We start from the raw sequence: 26,375 nt of genomic DNA on the forward strand, positions 1-26,375 counted from the left end.
CTACTTCATGCGATCGCATGAATATATAGCATACACTCCATGCGATCGCATGGAGTGATTTGACTCGTCTGAAACATAAGCTGTACGAAATTATGGTTTATAATAATAATTATTATTAATTAATAACCCTAATTAGGTTATAATTATTTTATTATTTAGTTTAGTTTATTTATAATTTGTATTTTAAGTCTAAATTAGTTTTAATAATTTATAAAATTAATAGTTTTATAAAATAAATAATATAAAAATAATATTTTTATAAAAATTGTAATTTTTACAACTTTTTATATATTTTTATATTTTGTCCCTTTTTAATAGTTTTAGCGTAATTTTTGTATTTTTCGCTCGTATTTATTTTTAATTCATAGTTTTTGCCATAGTTATTTTTATTTCTAGATTTTTAGGCCTTGCCGTAAAATCCCTTAAGTGCTTTTTCTTTAGACTAAGATTTAGGTGCTTTAGAATTTTGCGACGCCTTTTTAAGTTTTAGTACCTTTTTAAGTTATTTCCATTTGGGATATAGTTTTACTTGTAAGCTTTAAGACACAACTTTTAGTTTTAAATTTTTAGTTCCTTTTTAAGTTTAGACGCGCTATTTTCTTATTTCTCGACGCCTTTTACCTATGTATCAATTATCATTCCAATTAGTAATCTCAATTTGCGATTATAATTTTAAGTTAGTGGTAGTAATAAGGTTGGGTTAGGCGAATATTTTAAAGTTTTATAAGTCACTCTTTTTATTTCTTATTTTTCAACGCATTTTTCAATTTTTCTTTTCTTTTTCGACCTTTTTCGACGCGCTCTTTTTCTTTCTTATTTCTCGCTATTCTAGTTTTTAGGACATAGATTTTTATTTTACTTCTTATCTAAATTTCTTAAAATTACGAAAATTTATTTTAAGTGGTTAAATTGATAGACATCAAAATTTTCTGGTTCGTAGTAATAGTTGGATTTGTACGTGGACCGGGTTATTGGAGCCAAACAGTCCTCAATTATATTGAGACCAAACGAATCCTGCCCCTCTGCTGCATCTTTTGGCTATTCGAAACGTGGACAAAATCAGAAAAGTCTATTGATTGGATAACTTATATAATTTTTCTTTCCTTTTTAAAAACTAATAGGATATTCAGTGAATGCACCGAGCAAGACGTTCACCACCTTTTGTACGTTCACCACATGTAACTAGATCAAGACATTTAGCAAATATTACTGCCGTTGATTTTTCTTTAGAATCGTCATCCAGTCGACCAAGTACTCCAATTCAAATTTCCGATAATCCATTTTTTGAACCCGACCTCACAATTGAGAATCCGGAGAATATTCAGGGACGATTCATAGATCCTGAACCACTAAACTTTCCTCCGGAACCACCAATCATTCAAACAGAGATTGTTGAGGAACGAACCATTAAATCAGAATCCTCTAGTGATTCGGATTCAACAAATTCAATTATGGAGAATCTGGAACCTTTAAGTATGGAAGACCGAATGAGAGCTAAACGCACTGGCCAAGGTCACGCAATTACTCATCCAGACATAAATGCGCCAGATTATGAAATCAAAGGACAAATTCTACACATGGTGACTAATCAATGCCAATTTAGTGGTGCGCCGAAGGAAGATCCAAATGAACATCTTCGTACCTTTAATAGGATCTGCACACTATTTAAAATCCGAGAAGTGGAGGATGAACAGATATATCTCATGTTATTTCCCTGGACTTTAAAGGGAGAAGCCAAAGATTGGTTGGAATCGTTACCTGAAGGGGCGATTGTTACATGGGACGTTTTAGTTGAAAATTTTCTTAAACAATTCTTTCCGGCATCTAAAGCCGTAAGACTTCAAGGAGAAATTGTTACGTTCACACAGAAACTGAATGAAACTCTATATGAGGCGTGGACAAGATTTGGAAAGTTATTAAGAGGATGTCCGCAACATGGTTTAGACACCTGTCAAATAGTACAAATATTCTACCAAGGATGCGACATCACTACAAGAAAAGACATCGATATAGCAGCTGGTGGTTCCATTATGAAGAAAACCGAAACTGATGCTTATAAAATTATTGATAACACTGCTTCCCACTCACATGAGTGGCACCAAGAAAAAGATATCGTTAGATCATCTAAAGCAGCTAGAGCCGATTCTAGCCATGACTTAGATTCCATTTCCGCAAAGATAGATGCTGTCGAGAGACGAATGGAAAAGATGACTAAGGATATTCACTCAATACGAATTAGTTGTGAGCAGTGTGGAGGACCACATTTGACAAAAGATTGTCTCAGTATTGAATTAACAATGGAACAAAGAGAGAATATTTCATACGTAAACCAAAGGCCTGGAAATAATTATCAGACTAATTATCAACCGCCAAGACCAATCTACAATCAAAACCAGAATTATAATCGAAATATTCCATACAACAACCAACGAGGTCCTAGCAATCAACAAGTATCTAACAATACTTACAACCAGCAAAGACCTAATTTTCAAAACAAACCACCACAACCCGATGATAAAAAGCCGAATTTAAAAGATATGATGACGAAGCTAGTTGAAACTCAAACGCAGTTTTTTACATCTCAAAAACAAACTAATGAACAAAATGCTCAAGCATTTAGAAATCAACAAGCTTCTATTCAAAACTTGGAACAAGAAGTAAGTAACCTAGCAAGGTTAATAGGTGAAAGAAAACCGGGAAGTTTACCTAGTGATACAAATGCAAACCCCCGGAATGAAACAGCTAAAGCCATTACCACAAGAAGTGGTACAACACTTAAACCACCTGAAATACCTGTAACTTCTGATGAAGCTATTCCTACTCCACAAGAACCACAACCTGATCAAGATAAGGAAAAAGAACCGGTAGTTGAAAAGGTTGATGAAGATAACACAGTTAAGGCTAAACCTTATGTTAAACCATACCAACCACCACTTCCTTACCCGAGTAAAATGAAGAAAGAGAAACTTGAAGCCGAGCAATCCAAATTCTTGGATATTTTTAAACAGGTAAATGTAAATCTTCCTTTCATTGATGTGATTTCAGGAATGCCTAGATATGCTAAATTCTTGAAAGATCTAATCTCAAATAGAAAGAAAATGGAAGAACTCTCGGCTGTTACTATGAATGCTAATTGTTCAGCAGTGCTGTTGAATAAAATACCAGAAAAACTATCTGATCCAGGAAGTTTCACAATTCCATGTTTTCTGGGTAGTCTTAGTTCAATAGAAGCATTGGCAGACTTAGGTGCTAGTATTCACTATACACTAAACTAGACATTGGAGAATTGAAACCAACTAGAATAAGTATACAACTAGCCGATCGATCAATAAAATATCCTAGAGGGATAATGGAGAATATGCTAGTTAAAGTTGGTACTTTAGTATTTCCAGTAGATTTTGTTGTTCTGGACATGGAAGAAGATTCTCAAGTTCCTCTCATATTAGGAAGACCATTCTTAAACACGGCTAAAGCAATGATAGACGTGTTTGGTAAGAAACTGACCCTAAGTATAGAGGATGAGAGTGTTACCTTTTCAGTTGATAGAGCAATGCAACAACCGCAATCTGCAGATGATACATGTTATTATATTCAAACTATAGATTCACATGCAGAATTGTTAGAAGAATTTCCAGAATTACAAGGAACAGGAGAATGTTCTTTAGGAGAAGGTAATGAACCAATTGATGAAGCTGAAATGTTAGCTACACTTATAGCTAATGGATATGAACCAACAACAGAAGAAATTCAAATGCTAAAAGAAGAAGACAGATATCGATACAAATCATCGATAGAAGAACCTCCGAAATTAGAGTTAAAGCCACTTCCAAACCACTTGGAATACGCTTATTTACATGGTGAATCTGAATTACCTGTAATAATATCGTCTTCTCTTACTGAAAATGAGAAATCACAACTCATTTCTGTGTTGAAAGCTCATAAACCAGCCATTGCATGGAAGATTCATGATATTAAAGGAATAAGTCCTTCGTATTGCACACATAAAATCCTTATGGAAGAAGGTCATAAAACGTATGTGCAACGCCAACGAAGACTAAATCCGAATATGCAAGATGTAGTTAAAAAAGAAATTATTAAACTGCTAGACGCAGGTCTAATTTATCCAATTTCTGATAGTCCATGGATAAGCCCAGTTCAATGTGTGCCTAAGAAGGGTGGCATGACTGTCATTACAAATGAAAAAAATGAGCGTATTCCTACTAGGACTGTAACAGGATGGCGTGTATGTATTGATTATAGAAAATTAAATGACGCCACCAGAAAAGATCACTTTCCTTACCTTTTATTGATCAAATGTTGGAAAGATTAGCCGAAAATAGTTACTATTGTTTTCTTGATGGTTTTTCCGGATATTTTCAAATTTCAATAGCACCCGAAGATCAAAAGAAAACCACATTCACGTGCCCTTATGGTACTTTTGCTTACAAACGCATGCCATTTGGACTTTGCAACACCCCTGCAACCTTTCAAAGGTGCATGATGGCGATTTTTCACGACATGATAGAAGAATGCATGGAAGTTTTCATGGATGACTTTTCAGTCTTCGGTGATACATTTGAATCATGTCTAGTTAATCTGGAACGAATGCTTATTAGATGCGAACAATCAAATCTAGTACTTAATTGGGAGAAATGCCATTTCATGGTTAAAGAAGGCATCGTTCTTGGTCATAAAATTTCAAAAGAAGGAATGAAGTGGATAGAGCTAAAGTAGATGTAATTGCTAAACTTCCACATCCCACCAATGTTAGAGGAGTTAGGAGTTTTCTAGAGCATGCCGGTTTTTACCGACGTTTCATAAAAGATTTTTCTAAAATTGCCACTTCTATGAATAAACTCCTAGAAAAGGATGCTCCATTCATCTTTTCAGATGAATGTATCAAATCTTTTAATATTCTTAAAGAAAAACTCACTAATGCGCCGATCATGATAACACCAAATTGGAATCTACCGTTTGAACTAATGTGCGATGCAAGTGATTTTGCAATGGGAGCCGTTTTAGGACAAAGGATTGAAAAACGATTTAAACCTATATATTATGCTAGTAAGACGTTACAAGGAGCACAAACGAACTATACAACTACTGAAAAAGAACTCCTTGCTATTGTCTTTGCTTTTGACAAATTTCATTCATATCTCGTTCTAGCAAAAACGGTGGTCTATACCGACCATTCTGCTCTTAGATACCTATTTTCGAAACAAGATGCCAAACCAAGATTAATCCGTTGGATCTTACTCTTACAAGAGTTCGATATTGAAATCCGAGATAAAAGAGGAGCAGAAAATCTCGCCGCTGATCATCTTTCTCGTCTTGAAAATCCAGAATTAGAAGTTCTAAATGAATCGGCCATACAAGACAACTTTCCTGATGAATATCTATTGAAGATAGATTATAATGAAATTCCATGGTTTGCAGACTATGCAAACTATTTAGTATGTGGATTCCTTGAAAAAGGATTATCGTACCAAAAACGAAAGAAATTCTTCAGTGATATAAAACACTATTTCTGGGAAGATCCACATCTGTTTAAAAGTTGTCCCGATGGAATAATACGCCGATGTGTATTCGGAGATGAAGCTAGTAAAATTTTAAACCATTGTCACACAGGACCAACAGGAGGGCATTATGGGCCTCAACTAACAGCAAGAAAAGCTTATGATGCTGGATTCTATTGGCCTACAATTTACAAAGACGCACACCTTCTTTGCAAATCCTGTGATGCTTGTCAAAGGGCCGGAAAAATAAGTCAACGTGATGAAATGCCACAAAATGTCATCCAAGTATGTGAAGTATTTGACATTTGGGGTATTGACTTTATGGGTCCATTTCCAAAATCTCATAATAATCTCTATATTCTCGTAGCCATTGATTATGTATCTAAATGGGTGGAAGCACAAGCTCTCCCAACTAACGATGCACGAGTTGTAGTCAACTTTTTAAAACGTCTTTTTGCAAGGTTTGGAACACCGAAAGCTTTAATAAGTGATCGGGGTATTCATTTCTGTAATAATCAACTTGAGAAAGTTCTCAAAAGATATGGAGTAACTCATAAAATCTCCACCGCATATCATCCACAAACAAGTGGACAAGTTGAAAATACCAACCGAGCTTTAAAACGTATTCTAGAGAAAACCGTAGGATCAAATCCGAAGGAATGGTCCATTAAATTGGAGGATGCACTCTGGGCTTTTAGAACAGCCTACAAAACTCCAATCGGAACCACACCTTTTAAACTCATCTACGGAAAAGCATGTCATCTTCCAGTAGAAATTGAACACAAAGCATTTTGGGCTTTGAAGACATGTAATCTTGATTTATATGAAGCTGGACGTCTACGGTTAAGTCAACTAAACGAATTAGAAGAATTAAGACATGAAGCATACGAAAATTCATTAATCTATAAAGAAAGAACGAAGAAATTGCATGATAAAAGAATCAGAAGTTCAAAAGAATTCAAAGAAGGAGACATAGTTCTTCTTTTCAATTCACGATTCAAGCTATTTCCTGAAAATTGAAATCAAGATGGTCTGGACCATTCATAGTCAAAAGAGTTTTCCCATACGGAACAGTAGAATTAATAAATTCAAATGGAATTGAATTTAAAGTTAATGGTCACAGAGTTAAACATTACATAGATAGTCCAATGGAAATCGACAACGAAGTTAATCACAATTTCGATACCACGGCTAACTAAGTGTGGGGAGAATCAAGTCTTTAAAGGATAATATGTATTTCTGTTAGAGTTAGATTTTCTGTTTTCGTGTAGTTCTCGAAAATGGAACCCGAATGGTCTTTCCCTAGCAGACCCTAAAGAACTAGTCTTCTCCCCCCATTCTGAATTTTTATTTTTTTTAGGTTTTTACGAAATGAAGACTGCCTGTGAACTAAACCATGGTCTAATGCTACACGCTTTGATCACTAAACGTAATAATGACACACTTCCGAGTGAAATAGTATCAGTAATCAGAGAAAGATTGGACGGAGTAAGAAAAGAATCCAGATGCGAAGATAATAAGTTACAATTTGGTAAAGGAAAATCAAAATCCGCAGCGAAAAGAAGAGCACGACACCTTGAAAGATGTCACAAATGCGGAAAATGGTCACATGGAGGTAAATGTTCAAATAATCAAACCTATTCAAACACCGAATTTGTTACTTTATGCAGAGACGGACCGTTCATATGTTTAGAAGAAAAAACACTGAATGCTCGAGGTTACGCCTATGTAGCTATGGAAAACCAATTAAACCGACTATCTTATGAATGGGATAGATCATATAACTAAGAATACTATCTCACAGGTAAGTCTGTACAGTTTTTATTTTTTAATTTTTTATTTTTAACCTTTTGATAATAAACGCTAATTTGTTCGCTATAAAGTATTAAATTGGTATTGAATAAAATTAGGTTTGGCGACCGAAATTATTGATATCATTCAAAATTTTATTACATCACTGCGAAATTTAACGTTTATTCTTAAGGTATAAATATCTTTAATCAATCAACCCAAAATATTTCAAAAATTCGTCATGAGTTAAATTAGGTCATGGAACCGAAATTACTTTACCGAAAAGAGGGGCGCATATTTTTGATAATATTTGATTGATTAAAGTGGGATAAAAGACTAAAAAGATTTTTAATTTTATTTTTACCATGTTTTTAAAAATTAATATATAAAAATTAAAATAATATTGTAAACTTTTTAAAATTAATATATTTAAAATTGTAAATATTTGAAAAATTAATCTTTTTAATATAAGTTTGTATGTTTAAAAACAAAAATATAATATAAGTTTGGTGTGAATTTTTAATTTTTATTATATGAATTCTTAATTTTATGCATTTTAAATTTAAGTTTGGTGTGAATTTAAAAACAAAAATTTACTTTATTTCGCTAAGTTAAAAATATGATTTTTAAAATTCGTCGTGAGTTGAAGACTAGGTCTTTGAACCGAAATTGCTTTACCCGAGAGAGGGACGAGAACTTTTATTATCATTATTTTTAATTTTATTGAATTAAAGTATGTCAAAAACATTAAAAAATCCAAAAATCTTTACTTTTAAAACCGCGCTTTGATTTGACAAATTTTAAAAATTTTGTCAAGGGATAGACTAGGACATCGATCCGAAACACCCTCGCTCCTAAAGGAAAACAAATTTTTAAAATTTAATTAATTATAAGTTTTATAAAGTATAAGGTTTTATAAAAAAAAAAAAAAAAAAAGCTGAAAACACTGTTCCCGGATACCCATGCGATCGCATGGGTATTGCACTCCAACTCCATGCTATCGCATGGAGCTGGAAAACATGCCTGATACATACAGCCTGTTCTGTTCTGCCTCACACCAACACACACACAACACATACGAAAATACTCTCAAATCTTCATCAAAATTCACCAAAATCCACCGTAATTCGTCATTTTTCTTGCTTTAATCATTAGATTCTCATTCTTCAGCAAAATGGTAAAAATTACACCCCTAAACTCTATAAATTCCTAGTTTTTGTGATAATTATCAATTTTTTTCCTAATGCAATTTTGTTAATTTCTAGTGTAATTAGTGTTAAATTGTTAGTATTTTATGCATGTATAACCTAGATTGATGCTATTTAACATGATTTGAAGCCAAAAACTTCAAAAATTTTAGAAATCTAGGGTTTGTGTTCTTGAGCAATTTGGGGCTTTTTGATATAAACATGTTATGGCCGATTTTTGTCATGAATTATTGCTAAATTGAGTAGTGTAACATGTTTAGATAGTTAAATGATCCAAACATTGATCCTAAACATGATTTTTGGAGATTAAAGTGGACTTTTTAAATCCAAAATTCATGAACTTGATTACTTTGATGTAATTGCCATTTGAGACTTGTTTAATTATTAGTAATGACTATTTTGACATGTTATTTGAGTTAAATGCTTATGAACTTTGTATACATTTTCATATGTGCTTATTTGAAAAGTGTAGAATTGTGAAAAATTTTGAAAATGTGTATAAGTTTAATTTTGATTTAACAAGTTATAGTGATTGTTTTAAGTTGTTATTTTGCTAACACTAATGCATATTTGGATGCACAAATTTTGTGTTTAATGTGTTTTGCAGAAAGCCGATACTGGAGGTTCAGGAGCATCATCATCTAGACGACCAGCACCAGAACCAGAACCAGAAATGCAACACGAACAAGAACCACAACAAGAACCACAACAACAGCCTGATCAGCACATACCTTATTATGATCCGGTACAGTTTGTTGATGAATTCATAGTATTCCCAATGAGGCCGCCAGTAGAATTCCCAACGATTCCTGAGCACACTCTGCATCCTAATCTGAGATTTGATAGGAGATGGAGAGATTACGAGACATATCAAAGGAACAAATTCAAATTGGTAAAAAAAAATGTAGAGGTGCCAAGGGTAATCGATTGGGCCCCTTTGGAAACGGTCCATCTAGCTGACCGTGTTAGACAGCTTTTAGTTCAAAGGTATGGCAGTTCTTCTTTTACAGATTGGGAACGTCTTTTCACCATTCGTAGACCTGTATATAAGGAATGGTGTGTTGAGTTGATGAGTACTGTATCACTTGATACAAATATAGTTAGAATAGATGATAGAAGATTTCTTAGGTTTATCCTTGGCGGTAGGAAGTACAGAATGTCCATGCTGGACATGGCCAGGGCCTTACAGATATATACTCCTGGTGAGTTGCTATTACCCGATTGTACAAATTTGATTCATTATGGTGAAAGGGTAGATAGTAACTTTGACGCTGACGCCATTTGGAGGCGTATGTCACATTTTGATGTTTTTACACGAGCAGGAGGACACTCCTATACACATATTGACAGAGCCGAGCTTCGTATTATTCATTGATTTTTGGCTAACTCGATTACACAGAGAGGTCATAATAAAGAAAAAATTACCTTACATGATTTATTCTACCTAAAGTGTATTCGGGATCCTAGAAGCTTTGTCAATATCCCTTACTGTGTTGCTTTTTATTTATCTAAAATGGTAGAGGGAATGCAGGACGGGAGTATAATAGGAGGAGGTATTTTTGTTACTCTCATTGGAGAGTATTTAGGTGTTGATAGGAACCAAGGGGGTCCATTACAGCTTTGTAGAGAACAGGTTGAGCCCTTAGGATTGAAAGTTTATGTGGGTGCTAAGGTATTGAAAAGTAGACGTAACCAGGCAGTACCCTTTGAGGGATCTCATCCTCAGGTAGAGAGAGGCTCAGACGAGGAAATGGAGGAGGCGGAAGACATTAGGGATGTCTTTCGAGATGCTATTCTTGACGTCCACGTTCGTATAGATGAGGAAGCAATGACGAACGCGGCCAGACATAGTATGTATGAGCAGTGGAACTCCGAGCGAGTATACGAGGATTATAGGCGACGCCAACACGATAGCTGGTTAGTTCATCAGCACCAAATCATGAGCCAGCTATCATATCAGGTACCAAATAATTACGTACCTACTCGACCTGCTCATTTTTTGCCACATAGCCCCGATATCCGACCACCCTTTAACCGGTATGACTATAACCAAGCCTATCAAAACACCTATAACCAACAATGGAACCCACCTGACGAGATGAACTGGAACCCATATCCAGACTGATTTAGTTCCATTTGGTTATTTATATGATTTTTATGTTTTTATCTTTTTACTTATTCATGTTTAAACTTATGTTATTGAATATACTTATGTAATCTTTATCATTTTTATTATTATTGTGTACTAATATTTCACATTTAGGATTTGAAAGTGGGATATTAAGTCCCATTTCAAATTGCCATGCATGTTTATATTTGTATGTATGTATATTGTAAATTGTACAAAACAGGGTAAAACAGCGCATTTTCAAAGAATGACATTAAGTTCAGCAAAAGCTACTAATTTTGATGACAAGATGACAAATAAATGTGATGTAACAACAGACGAAATGAACAAATGATATGCACCATTTATCATTCAGCAACCAAACGCCAATATGTTTGGAAACTTTGGTAAAATTTAATCATTTTTACGCTAATCACCCTCAATAATTTAAATTGTTACTGATTTCTTGCAAATGAGGGCATTGCAAGATCTTAAGTGTGGGAAGGGGTTAAATTCTTTCGGATTTTTAAAATTTTTATCTTAAACACTTGGTTACCATTAAAAATACTAGTAACGTAGTAGTTGTATTAGAATCTAGTCTTATATACTGACTACCCAATTCTAGTAAAAAATTTCAAAATTTTCAATTAAACGAACTCAAAATCATGTTTATACATATTTATGAACGATAAAACTAGGTGTTAACACCGAAATTATTGTTACCTCGGAAAGGACATAAATTGAGAAACAAACCAAAATGTTAAAATTTATTTAAAATGGAATAGAGGACAATAAAAAGGAAAATAAAAGCCAAGTGTGGGAAAAATTACCAAGTTATCTTAAACATATGTCACATATTTCTGTAACAAATAATTGAAGATACTTTTGCTTTGGACTAAACTAAACTGTTTTACCCGATGAAAGAAAATAAGAGATGGATCTACACGATGAATCAATTCCATCGTTAAAAGGAAGTAAAGTCTTTCGAAAAAGAAACGCGCTTCTTGATTTAGGTCATGAAGTTGTCGTCCAGACCAGCTGTAGGTTGATGAAAAATCTAGAAAAGTCATCTTTAAAATCAGCAGGAAATCCACGAACCTCAGCATAAAACAGGGTCGCCAAGTGGTCAGATTTATCCTAACCATGAGAAGGATTTATCTCGTACAATGGGGGGCACCGTGCAAATTAGCTTGATAAGACTAATAAATCAGATCCCCAGAAAGGATAATCTCCTTAAAAGATCAAAAATCAGCTTTTAAGCCTGATATTACTCAATCCTAGAGATTGACCTTAAAGATTGAGAATTCAAACTCATGGAATTCAATGATATCTAAACTCGAGCTTGAACGAGAAAATATTTTGATCAAATTATAAACCGATTTGTTTTCTGAAAACTCATTTTCAATGCGTTCATTACCATTGAACGTAAAATCCTAGAAATTCACCTGGAATTCATTAGGTCATCTGAACCAAATTGGGTGTCAACCGTAAGAACGGTGGTTGCATAGCATGGTTAAAGACGGGACCTTATGCCAGACCGACAAATTATAAGGGTGAGCTTTACTATTGCTCCTACAAAGGATAGTAATTGCATCCGACAGGTTATATACCATAATTAAAAGCATGTCAGGGGACATTGCCTTAACAGTTGCTTGTTCAACGCTTTCCTTTACAACCAGACGGTAGTTTACCGAAAGGTAATATACGGAGCAAGTATAATGGATGTGTTGCTTTCCTAATACAAGGTTAGCAAGTGGGTGACACAAAACCACAAGTTTTGAGCTAAAATTTTCAAATCTGAAACCCACCAAGCCCACAAAAATATTTTGCAAACACCGGTGAAGGGTTATTCCGGAAAACTTATCTAGGGTAAAAACTAGATTTAATTTTTAAAAGATCAAATGTTTTCATAAAGATCCAATTTCCTTAATGGATCTAAATTTTATAGTCATGTGGGACAGTAAACCACGTCGTTACTACCATTGTTTATACCGCCGTAAAGAAATCACTGATGTACAAAGTGTGAAGAATAAAGAAGTGATTCTTGTATTTCAAGACTATATTGCTTGAGGACAAGCAACGCTCAAGTGTGGGAATATTTGATAATGCTAAAAACGAACATATATTTCATAGCATTATTCCTCAAGAAAGACAAGCTTTTAGTTACAATTGTCCTATTTACAAGTGATATTCGTTTAAATAATAAAAGGTGAAGACAAAAGACAGATTCGACGAATTGAAGACGCAAACGACCAAAAAGCTCAAAAGTACAAAATACAATCAATGAGGTTCCAATTATTGATAAGAAACATCTCAAAATTACAAGAGTACAAGATTCAAAACGCAAAGTACAAGATATTAAATTGTACGCAAGGACGTTCAAAAATCCGGAACCGGGACCAGAGTCAACTCTCAACGCTCGACGCAACGGACTAAAAATTACAAGTCAACTATGCACATAAATATAATATAATATATAATTAATTCTTAAAATTAATATATATATTATATTATATTATAAAACCGTCGGCAGAAGAAAACGACCAAATGTGAGCCTCCCCAGCTGGCCATGCGATCGCATGGCCTGGAAGGCATAAATCCATGCGATCGCATGAGCCCCAGTTCCAGCCCACATGCCTATAAAAATCAAGCTTTGGTGCACCACAAAAACACATCTTTTTCTTCTTCACTCAACGTAGTATATGTATATATAATTTATATTTTAATTTTAATTTTAATTTTAAATCCTAATAATAAGGGTGTGTTAGCGAATGTTGTAAGGGTGTAAGTCGAAATTCTGTCCGTGTAACGCTACGCTATTTTTAATCATTGTAAGTTATGTTCAACCTTTTTACATTAATGTCTCGTAGCTAAGTTATTATTATGCTTATTTAATCCGAAGTAATCATGATGTTGGGCTAAAAATATTAAAATTGGGTAATTGGGCTTTGTACCATAATTGGGGTTTGGACAAAAGAACGACACTTGTGAAAATTAGACTATGGGCTATTAATGGGCTTTATATTTGTTTAACTAAATGATAATTTGTTAATGTTAATATAAAGATTTACAATTGGACATCCCTATAAATAACCATATACACTCGATCGGACACGATGGGCGGGGTATTTATATGTACGAATAATCGTTCATTTAACCGGACACGGGAATGGATTAATAGCCACTAGAATTATTAAAACAGGGGTGAAATTATGTACAAGGACACTTGGCATAATTGATAACAAAGTATAAAACCCTTGGGTTACACTCAGTCGATATCCTGGTGTAATTATTAAACAAAGTATTAAAATCTTGTTACAGTTTAAGTCCCCAATTAGTTGAAATATTTAAACTTCGAGTATAAGGATAATTTGACGAGGACACTCGCACTTTATATTTATGACTGATGGACTGTTATGGACAAAAACCAGACGGACATATTAAATAATCCAGGACAAAGGACAATTAACCCATGGGCATAAAACTAAAATCAACACGTCAAACATCATGATTACGGAAGTTTAAATAAGCATAATTCTTTTATTTCATATTTATTTTCCTTTATTTTATATTTAATTGCACTTCTAATTATCGCATTTTTATTTATTGTTATTGTATTTAATTGCACTTTTAATTATCGTACTTTTTAATTATCGCAAGTTTATTTTATCGCACTTTTATTATTCGCAATTTCATTATCGTTATTTACTTTACGCTTTAAATTAAGTCTTTTATTTATTTAATATTTTACATTTTGTTTTAACTACAACTAAAGTTTTTAAAATCGACAAACCGGTCATTAAACGGTAAAAACCCCCCTTTATAATAATAATATTACTTATATATATATTTGTATTTTTATAAATTTAAACTAATATAGCGTTAAGCTTTGTGAAAAAGATTCCCTGTGGAACGAACCGGACTTACTAAAAACTACACTGCTGTACGATTAGGTACACTGCCTATAAGTGTTGTAGCAAGGTTTAAGTATATCCATTCAATAAATAAATAAATATCTTGTGTAAAATTGTATCGTATTTAATAGTATTTCCTTGTAAAATTTAATAGTATTTTATACCCCTTAGCTTTAACATCAGTAACGTTGATATGTGATGGTGGAATGTGGTGGTAATTTGTGACGGTGAAATATAACGTTGAAATGTGACGGTGGAATGTGACGTTGATATGTGACGTCGAAATGTAACAGTGGAATGTGATGTTTATATGTGATGGTGGAACGCAACGGTGATATGTGATGGTGTGATGTGACGTATATATGTGTTGGTGGAATGTGACATTGATATGTGATGGTGGAATGTAATGGCAAAATGTAACGGTGGAATGTGACGTTGATATGTAATGGTGGAATGTGACGGCAAAATTTAACGGTGGAATGTGACATTGATATGTGATGGTGGACTGTGACGTTGAAATGTAATGGTGGAATGTGGTGGTGATTTGTAACGGTGGACTGTGACGTTGATATGTGATCATAGAGTGTAGTGGTCATTTGTAACGGTGGAATGTGACGTTGAGATGTGACGGTGGAATGTGCACTGTAATGGCGAAATATAACGGTGGAAATGTGACGTCAATATGTGACGGTGGAATGCGACGTTGATATGTGATCGTGGAGTGCGGTAGTGATCGTGGAATGCGACGTTGATATATATATATATATATATATATATATATATATATATATATATATATATATATATATATATATATATATATATATATATATATATATATATATATATATATATATATATATATATATAATTAAATATAAAATTTATTTTAAAGAATATATCTTTATAAGCATAAGCAGATATATAATTAAATATTAATTTTATATAAATAAATATTTATATAAGTAAATATAAATAAGTATTTATATAAATAAATATTAATTATAAATATTTATATAATTAAATATAAATAAATATTGAATATAAGTAAATATAAATAAATATTTATTTTATACAATATTTAAAAGTAAATTTAATAATTAAAATAAGTTATAATTAATTTATATAAGTAAATAAAATAAATAGAGTTTTTAAATAAAGGTAAATAATTATTTGAAAATTTCACGAAATTTCTGGCGCTAGATCAATTTTCATTTCCCTCCAGATACATTAGGGACGACATGTCGTCCCTAATTGTCGTCCCCAAAGAAAAAAGACAGCAGTATACTCCAGATCCACCATTTTATTTAGTCACTTTACCAAAAATAAATCCTCCGATACCTCTGGCGATTTTGAGCTATTTCCGGTTAAAGCTATTTCACACCAAATCCAACCTAATCTTCACTCCTAAAACACTAACAAAGGTATGTTCTTCATTTATATTTTGAAAATTAAAGTTTGGTGCATTGGGTTATATATATTAAATCCGAATATTGGGGTTATTTTTGGAAGATTGTTGTGTGTGATTATGTTTAGACTTATGATTTTCATGCTTAGTTTGTTATTTTGCTTATGTTTGTTGATTCCTTGATTATATTTGGTCCTTAAATCCGAATTTTGTTAGTAAAATGATGGGTTTGGTGATGAAAGTGTCAAGAACATTTTTCATTATATATTAATTCCGAATTAATATTTTTTTTTGGGGATTTATAGTTAAATAAACTCTGAAAATTATATATAATTTAAAGAATAATTAATAGCTAAGTAACAGTTGATGATAAATATTGTTAATGTATTTTTTGTTACTGTAACGCTACTTTTATTTTCTAAATTTGAGATACAGTATTGGAAACATTTTGTAAAGAGTGAAGGACTGAGGATTACATTCATCCGGTACTAACATGTACAGAAACTACAAATTAGCAGTAAAATGGTAAGTTACTCTTTCTCTCGGCTGCACTTTTAGCACACCTCTTTAACACTAAATGACTAGACTTGTGTTGTTGTTTTTTTTTCTCCGTGTTTGTAATATTCAACAGGCATTATGGAAGTAATTCGATCAACTTAATACTTGCAAGTGGAACAAGTAAGAAATGTTACTTTCAAACACAATTCATTTCAACTGACATTGTTATTGTGTTGCAACTAATTTATGGTTTAAATGGTTAGTTTATGTTCAATACATGCTTATCAAACTCAGGTTTTGTAGATTATTAACAAAGACCTGTTGAAATGGCGTGGTGTTGGTTTTGTATTGCTTGGATTATGTATTGCTTTATGATTGACAATTGGAAAAAAATTATTCATCACTTGTGTATCATGTAAAGTGGCAACCATTTGTGTATACTCTATAAGCATTGTTACAAAACTAGATGGAAGTAACTTGAAAACTAATGGAAGTGTATATAAATTTCATATTAAATGCATTCATTATCACTGTATAATTAAAGTGTGTAGGAAAAGGTTTAGGTTCTTATATCAATTCCCTTAATTTTATGATATTTGTTTGATTTAAAGTATAGATTCATGTTTGATGTGGTTCGTTTTCGTGTGTGTGGATTTAGTTTTGAAGCTTCGGGTTCGGGTGACCGTGAAATTCATGATGAGGGTAACATCGACTCCGTTGAAGATGATGACGGTGAAGATGATGACGGTGATTATGAAGATGAAGATCAAGATGATGAGGGTGAAGAAGAAAATGATGGGTAAGTATGCAGTTTGACTTGTTTGCTACTTGGATAATGTTTAATGTTATGGTTGTAAACTCGGATTTGTTATTTCGGATTTGTTAACTTTTTAGATTTGTAACTTTTGGATTTGTAAACTCGGTTGTAAACTTTTAATGTTATGGTTATGGTTGTGTTTATGTTATGGTTGGTTATTTTGTTGCGCGTACAGCAGGTTTATATTATATTGAATTGGCCCGTTTTACGGATGGTACGTACAGCAGAATTAAATCTGCAAAAATACTTCTAGTACCTTTTAGGGACGATACGTACAGCAGAATTAAATCTGCAAAAATACTTCCAGTACCTTTTAGGGACGACATGTCGTCCCTAAAGGTCGTCCCCGTCATATTTTCGCATTTTATTTAATAAATAAATATTTATATCATTATTTTATTATTATTTCTTTAGAGACGACATGTTGTCTCTAAAAGTCGTCTGGAATTGGCCCATTCGTTTGACAACAGAAAGTCAAAGTGGGGCCCACTGTCGTCTCTAAAGAAATTGCTGTCGTTGCAAAAGAGTTTTAGCGACAGAGTATCTGGGACGACATAATAGGGACGACATGTCGTCCCTAAAGACCTTTAGGGACGACATGTCGTCTCTAATTCCAGTTTAATGTCGTCCCTAAAGGTCCGATTTCTTGTAGTGATATAAGCTAGATAAATATAATATAATTAATAATGAATAATACTGTAACAAAGAAGGAAGCATACCCGGAAATAACCTCGCCGGCTAAAAGGCCAATCTCCGTAAGGGCTGCCTTCCATGCGTTCACGTTATCAACACTCCACCTTGAAGAGGCCTTAACTTCTATTCTGAAAGTTCCATTTTGTTTCATTACATCTGACGTATTGACGTGATAAAATATTGGGAGAACGAAATGATTGTATTTTCTCCTTTGGTCAAGGATCAAAGAAAGCTCGTCAAGGCACCATGTGGAAGTTGCATAGTTCTCAGACAACACAACTATTGACGCCCTAGAGTGAAGGATTGCTCTCTGGATCTCAAATTTCAGTTCTTCACCTCTTTCGATATCTTCTGTGTCCCTAAAAGTAGCTAATCCAGCTTGCTTCAATGCATGATAAAGATGATCAGTAAAAGTATGACGTGTATCTTCACCTCTAAAACTAAGGAAAACGTCGTAGGTACTATCAATGGGAACTAGATCAAGAGAAGCCATATATGGTACTAGAGGAAGTAGAGAAAGCAAGCGTACTTAGATAAGCAGGTATGGAAAATGATGAGGATATGAAATCTATTGCATCCCCTATTTATCAATGCCATGATGCCCCCAACTGGGGGACCTACTAATGTACCATAGTATCAAGTAAGAACAGTCAACACAAATCACAAAAATAAATATATATATATATATATATATATATATATATATATATATATATATATATTATATATATATATAAATAAGGAAGGATATACCTGGCCGTAAGGTTTGGGCCTCTTGATAAACACCAAATGTAATGAAATGGTCAAATTTGCCAGCCTTAATGTCAACGATGATTTTTCAAATATAAAGTTTATAAAAATGTAACATACGATGTTGCTCTATCACGTTACCTTACTTCTCTCTACTCCCTTAATTGATTAATATCATTTCCTATACAAATTCTACTCTTTGTTCTTTACTTCACTTCTCCTTAAGTCTCCTTATTATGCCATACGCTAGGGATGTGGGCATGTGGCTAATGACCAGTTGACCACAAGGTCTAGTTAACGCATATTTGTGTTACTAAAGTTTAAGTATGTAAACGGATAAACGGAAGAGGTATAACGTCACTTGTTGGAAAATCGTGTGTACTTTTACCAAAACAGATTAACGCAGCGGATAGTTAAAATAATAATCTTTTATTATTTTATGAACAAAATTTAACAAGATTAAATTTTCACTTATTTAATTTCGATTGACTCCCACTTGTGCATGGCACAACACCAAGTAACTATACAAACAATGATAAGCGTCTAGCAACACGTCATTGTCCCCAAATTCACGTGAGGATAGTTTCTCGAAACTGTTTATGGTAAGTGTTAAATGTCATTCGTCCTTTTGTTTCAGATACTTTAGTTAAACTTGAGATATGGATCATCGGTCATTCTCATTTGTTTAACAATTTTATTTATCGATCTTAGAACTGAATTAGATCACCAAATTAATTAAGTATCATCTTAATTACATCTGGGTGCGGCCACACAAATATCTTATTCATTCATCGAGGAGCTCAAAAAATATCTAACTCCAAACATTTTAGAGGAACAAATCCTATATTGCATACACGTGTCTATCACGAGCTTTACATTATACCCAATAATGGCCTTTATAACAGCCTTATTCAGGACAGCGTTTAACCATATCAAAATACAATGCTACACTCATCAAGACGGTCGTGCATCTCAAGTCTAAGGACACAAAGACATAATCACTAAAAGATTCACTACTGACTACGATCCATGTAGTGACATCTCATGGTTGGGTCATTCCAATATTCATCATCAATGAATACATATGAATTTTGGTCTCAACAAGTTAACTATTCATCATCAATGAATATAACCAAAATTTCACATTAATCTTAATTCATGTTATTCCCATAACATGACCGATTATGGAGATTTTGAATAATCAACAATTATTCATGGATTAAACATGCTAATATAGAACACAGTGATATAAATGAAAACGACCATATCAAGTATGTCAGTTCATTAATATAAAACTGCTTAATGTTCCAAAAATATCCAAATATTAAATTACAAATGAAAAAGATCAGCAGCATAACGAAGTCCAATATTACTAGCATGATCATCATGCTTGTTGTGCATCATGAGCTTCGTGAACAGGTCAGCCACATTATCATTTGTATGAACCTTTAAGAATACTAATATCATTCCTCTTAATGACTTAATGAATGTAGTCAAACTTTTGAAGAATGTGCCGGATACTTTTATATACATGTGATTCTTTCAAAAGTATACTAACACTCGAACTATCACAGTACATATTATAGAAGATTAAATGTTGTGTACTACTCTGAGTATAACAACGAACTTCCTTACCCAGACAGCTTTCTGAGTAGCTTCTCAGTCAACAATGTATTCTGTTTTTGTTGTAGATTGTTCAATAGTGCTCTGCCTAGAGCTCTTCCAATCAAATGTCTTGCCCATCATGACAAAGAAACAACGTGACTGGATCGAGAATCATCTTGATCAGTTTGGAAACTAGAATAAGTATAAAACTTAATACTTAACTCTTTTTCCAAACCACCGTAAACCAAGAACATATCATTAGTACTATGCAAATACTAAAGAATATTCTTAACAACAATCCAATGTACTTCACCCGGATTATGTTGACAATGACTCGTCAAACTCAAAACTAACGAAACATCGAGTATAGTACATATCATGGCATACATAATGGATCATATAGCCGAAGCATATGTGATACATTTCATTTGTCTCATCTCATCTACTGTGATAGGACTTTTGAGACTTTCTCAAGGTTATGCCCTTTTGCATTGGCAAAGCTCCATGCTTGGAGTTTTGCATGCTAAATCTCTGCAAGATAATGTATGTACTTTGATTCAAACCAATAACCCAATTGGATCTATTGTATAGATCCTCATTCTAATAATATAAGTAGCTTCATCAAGATCCTTTATGGAAATACATTTTCCAAGCCAAGACTTGACATCTTGCAAGTTGGAATGTTATTTCTAATAAGTAATATGTCATCAACATATAAGATCAAGAAGACTACTCTGCTCCCACTAGCTCTAATGTAAACTCAGAGCTTATCTTGGTTTTGAGAATTGATTTTCTCATTAAACTTAAGATTCTAGCTCCTGGATGCTTGCTTTTATCCATAAATGGATTTTAGAAGCTTGCATACTTTATTAGGATGCTTAGGATTCATAAACCCTTCCGGCTGAACCATATATACGTCCTCGCTTAGGTCGCCATTTAGGAAAGCGGTTTTGACATCCATTAGCCATATTTTATTATCATGAAAAGTAACCATGGCAATAAGTATCCTAATTGTTTTAGGGCTCACGACTGGTGAAAAACTTTCATCATAACCTTTTGTCACCAATAGAGCTTTAAAAGTGTTTACATTACCGTCCATATCAGTCTTCCTTTGAAGACCCATTTTTACCTCATTGTCTTACAATTGGGTAGAAGATCAATCAAGTCTCATACTTGATTATCCTTCATGGACTGCATATCTGTATTCATAGAATCTAGTCATTTTCAGATTCAGAATCTGATATGGCCTCACACAGCTAGAGGGTTCATCATAATCCCTTAGTTGAGGTTTATCTGAATTAATCAGATAATTAAACCTCATAAGCCGATGAGCTCTACTAGATCTATAAAGTGCAGGTGTAACACGTTCTGGCTTACCAACAGTGTGCTCAGTTTCAACGTGTGGATTGCTAGTGCTTATTGAAGGTATGTTACTTTAAAGTACTTGAATTTCTTCAAGATCTACTTTACTCCCACTGACTTCTTGTAAGAGAAGATCTCTTTCTAGGAATTCAGCAGACCGAGCAGAAAACACGTTGTCTTCAGCTTGGTAGTAAAAGTAGTAACCTGTTGTTTCCTTTATGTATCGTACAAAGTAACATTAGATAGTTCTGGGTACTAATTTGTTTGAAGTGTCATGCTTCACATACGCTTCACAATCCCAGAATTTGAGATAAGACAACTTGGGATTCTTCCCATGCCATAACTCATATGGTGTCTTTTCTACCTTCATAGTTGGAATCACATTGAGTATGTAGCGACCCGACCAAATCATGTTTGACGGCGCCGTCTACTTAGGTCCCGTTACGTGGTCATAAGTCTTTAAGACAAAGTTTGACCAAAATATGTCGCCTTCATTTCAAAATAAAGATTGTTCCCAAAGTTTACAAGAATTGTTCAACCAATAGTTAAGTTACAACGTTATAATACGAATGAAATCTAGGCGACACGGTTTAAAGTAAAGCCAAAAGACGCTCCATGAAATGCACATATACTCGACATCCAATGCAAGTATCAAATAATGAGCGGAAGCATATATCATGTATCGTTCAAGGACCTGAGAAAAACATAGAAATCTGTCAACGAAAACGTTGGTGAAATCATAGGTTTAAGTAAGTAAGTACAAGTGAACCACAAGATTTGCATCAATGAAGTAATAGTAATACATTCCAAAAGTTTGTTTCACGAGCACCCAATTATCAAAGCTTAACATTCCTTCCATTGTATACCCCATCACTTAGTGCTAGAACAAACACTGATTCTCGAAAATATATTTCATCCGTAGACGGTAGCGAACCGTCAAAGATGAGGGTTGTCAACCCATATGGCCATATAACATAAGTTCTCGCTTACACCCGGCAAGTGTAACTAATGATAATCGAATTGAGGATTTTTGTTCTAAACTCGTATGTAGAATGTTTGTTTTCCTGTACTTGTGTTCACTTAGTTCAAAAGAATCGTTTATGTTTTCTCATCCCAAATATAAGTTCAAAAAGAGTAAAAGTGGGACTATGATCTCACCTTGAGTGCACGAGTAGTAAAGTACTTCAACAAGTAAACGTGTGCAAAGAACAATGCTAGTCTTGACCTAAACAATAGGTTTGTATCAATAACGGTAAACACGATAGGTCAAAGATGTTCAATTAGTCCTATGGCTCGTTACGACTCGATTATTTAGCATGTGAAATCAAATTGTCAAGTTTCATGCAAGATACAAGTATATAAACAAGTTAGGAAGGTTGCAAAATCATTTGGTTAAGTTTGACAAAAAGTCAAACTTTGGTCGGTCAAAGTCAACGAAAAAGTCAACACGTTCGGGTCGTGTCCCGAACTATTTTTCTGAGGTTTTTAATCATGTATGAGCATGCTAGGACAAGTTACATGTGAATCGGAGGTGCGTAGCATAGCAAACTTTATTCGAAATTTGACCAAGTTGGACAGACCCAATCGGCGCGCCGCGCGGGTATATGGCGCGCCGCGCGGGTACCTGTGCAGAGAATTCTGGCAGTTTTTAAGTTTTATGCACGAACCCAACTTCAAACAATCACCATTTATGATCCGCAAACAATCAAGACAAGTATCTTATACCGTTGGGAAGGTAATTTGACGAGGAAAACAACTAAACACATTTCATCAATCAATCTACCTATCACAACAACCAAAACCGCATCTAATGCTTAACATTAACCGCATACAAGTTCATAAATGCAATTCAATGATTCGGGCAACCAATTTACATGAATGATATGCCGTTTCGAAGGTAATCAAGCATACAATCCAACTAAACACTTACCAATAATAATCCATGGCATTCAATGCATCAAAAGTCCATTTCAAGTTCATCAAACCCTAACCCAAATTCACCAAAATCAATAATCAAGTTCATGAAGTTTTCTAAGGCAACCTACACATCAAATTGAAGCTAGTGATGCTAGTAACACAATTAAAACATCAACTTTTAACATCTAACAACATATGATCATCCAAAATTCAAGAATAACACACCAAAATTCAAGTTCATGCTAGTTACACTAAAACAACGAGATCGAGCATATAAATCATATATTCATGTTAGACTTGAGCCATAGACACTAATTAACACTTTTATAAGTTAAAAACATCAAGAACACAAAATCTAGTGATTTTAGAAAGTTACCCAAATGAGATGAAGTTGGTACCAAAACGAAGAGGATGAAGAGAGGATCACGAATATGTAATTTATTTTGTTGTAAGCCTCCTAGATCGAATTTAGATGATGATTGAATGAATATGGTTTTGAGTGTGTGTGTTCTTGCTAGAGAGAAAGAGAGAGAGATGAAGATGAAATGAATGGGTGAAAGGGGTTTGACCCTTGACCTAGTCAAGGGTTTGATCCCTTGTCAAGTTTAGTCCCTCAACTTTCGTTCGGGTGCGGGAATTACCTAAACGAGATAATTTAAAACGCGTATCAACGGGAGATGTTATAAACATATAACGGACTTTATATTAGTATAACGGAAAAGTAAACGGAAAAAGGCGGGATGTTACATTACCTACTCCTTAAAAGAAATTTCGTCCCGAAATTTAAGTAGGCGTAGTAGTCGTTGTTTCTTCCTCGAGATCTTGCGTTTCCGAATTCACGAATAGATGAGGATACTTCCTTTGCATTTGATCTTGTCTTTCCCAAGTAAACTCGGGTCCTCTTTTGGCGTTCCAACGGACTTTAACAATCGGGATTCGACTTTGTTTCAATGTCTTGACGGAGGTGTCCACAATTTCAACCGGTTCCTCCACAAAATGAAGTTTGTCATCAATAGTAAGTTCTTCGAGAGGGATGACGATATCGGGTTCGGCAAGACACTTTTTCAAGTTAGATACATGGAAGGTAGGATGAACGGAGTTCAATTGAGGCGGAAGATCTAAACGATAAGCAACGGTTCCAATATGCTCCAAGATTTCGAAAGGACCAATATACCGCGGATTTAGCTTCCCGCGTTTCCCAAAACGGATTACACCCTTCCAAGGTGCGACTTTTAACATTACTCGGTCACCGACTTGAAATTCAAGATCGTTGCGTCGTTTGTCGGTATAGCTCTTTTGACGACTTCGGGCCGTCCTAAGCCTATCTCGGATTTGAACGATTTTCTCGGTGGTTTCGTGAATGAGTTCGGGTCCGGTGATTTGCACGTCGCCTACCTCGGCCCAACAAAGAGGTGAACGACATTTGCGGCCATATAGCGCTTCAAAAGGTGCGGCTTTAATACTCGCGTGATAACTATTGTTGTAAGAGAACTCGGCGAGAGGCAAGTGCTTGTCCCAAGCTTTTCCGAAATCAACCACGCAAGCTCGTAACATGTCCTCTAAGGTTTGAATTGTACGTTCGCTTTGTCCATCGGTTTGAGGATGATATGCGGTGCTCATGTCTAAACGCGTTCCCAACGCTTCTTGCAATGTACGCCAAAATCTAGAAACGAAACGGCCATCTCGGTCGGAGATTATCGATAAAGGTACACCGTGTCGGGCTACGATCTCCTTAATGTAAAGTTGTGCAAGTTTCTCCATTTTGTCCGTTTCTTTCATGGCAAGGAAGTGTGCGGATTTGGTGAGACGGTCAACAATAACCCAAATGGTATCATAACCGCCCGTCGTTTTTGGTAGTTTGGTGATAAAATCCATCGTTATTCTTTCCCACTTCCATTGCGGGATTTCGGGTTGTTGAAGTAGTCCGGACGGTCTTTGGTGTTCGGCTTTGACTTTGGAACATGTCAAACACTTGGAAACATACGTAGCTACGTCCCTTTTGATGTTCGGCCACCAATATAGTTGTTTAAGGTCGTGGTACATCTTATTGGCACCGGGGTGAATCGAGTATCGCGACTTATGGGCTTCGTCTAAAATAAGGCTTCGTAGATCCCCATAACTAGGCACCCAAATTCTTCCGGCGAAATATCGGAGTCCGGTTTCTTTAACTTCGAATCGAGAGGTGAGGACGTTCAAGTGTTCGAGAGAGATGTTTTCATCCTTGAGAGCCTCATCTTGGGCTACCCGAATTTGGCTATTAAGGTTTGTGTGAATGGTGATGTTTAAAGCTCGGACACGGAGAGGCACCGCTCTTTCTTTTCGACTTAAGGCATCGGCTACTACATTTGCCTTCCCGGGATGGTAACGAAGCTCGCAATCGTAATCGTTTAAGGTTTCAATCCACCTTCGTTGTCTCATGTTTAGTTGCTTTTGATCGAAAATGTGTTGAAGGCTTTTGTGATCGGTGAAGATAGTACTCTTGGTTCCATAAAGATAGTGTCTCCACATTTTAAGTGCAAAGACAACGGCTCCGAGTTCGAGATCATGTGTCGTATAGTTTCGTTCATGAATTTTGAGTTGTCGAGAAGCATAAGCAATGACTTTCGTTCGTTGCATCAATACACACCCAAAACCATGTTTTGAGGCATCGCAATATACAACAAAGTCATCATTGCCTTCGGGAAGTGACAAGATAGGAGCGGTGGTTAGCTTCGTTTTCAAGATTTGGAATGCGGATTCATGTTCGGTCGCCCAAATGAATTTCTTTCCCTTGTGAGTCAATGCGGTTA

The 26,375-nt window shown here is 34.6% G+C and overlaps 1 pseudogene; it reads right to left on the reverse strand.

The window, feature by feature from the left end:
• LOC139887641 (disease resistance protein RPV1-like) overlaps positions 1 to 18,445 on the reverse strand; it is a 103,152-nt pseudogene extending 84,707 nt beyond the window's left edge.
• Positions 18,446 to 26,375: the final 7,930 nt, after the last annotated feature.

This window comes from Rutidosis leptorrhynchoides, chromosome 2 (assembly GCF_046630445.1).
Source record: "Rutidosis leptorrhynchoides isolate AG116_Rl617_1_P2 chromosome 2, CSIRO_AGI_Rlap_v1, whole genome shotgun sequence".
NCBI lineage: Eukaryota > Viridiplantae > Streptophyta > Magnoliopsida > Asterales > Asteraceae > Rutidosis > Rutidosis leptorrhynchoides.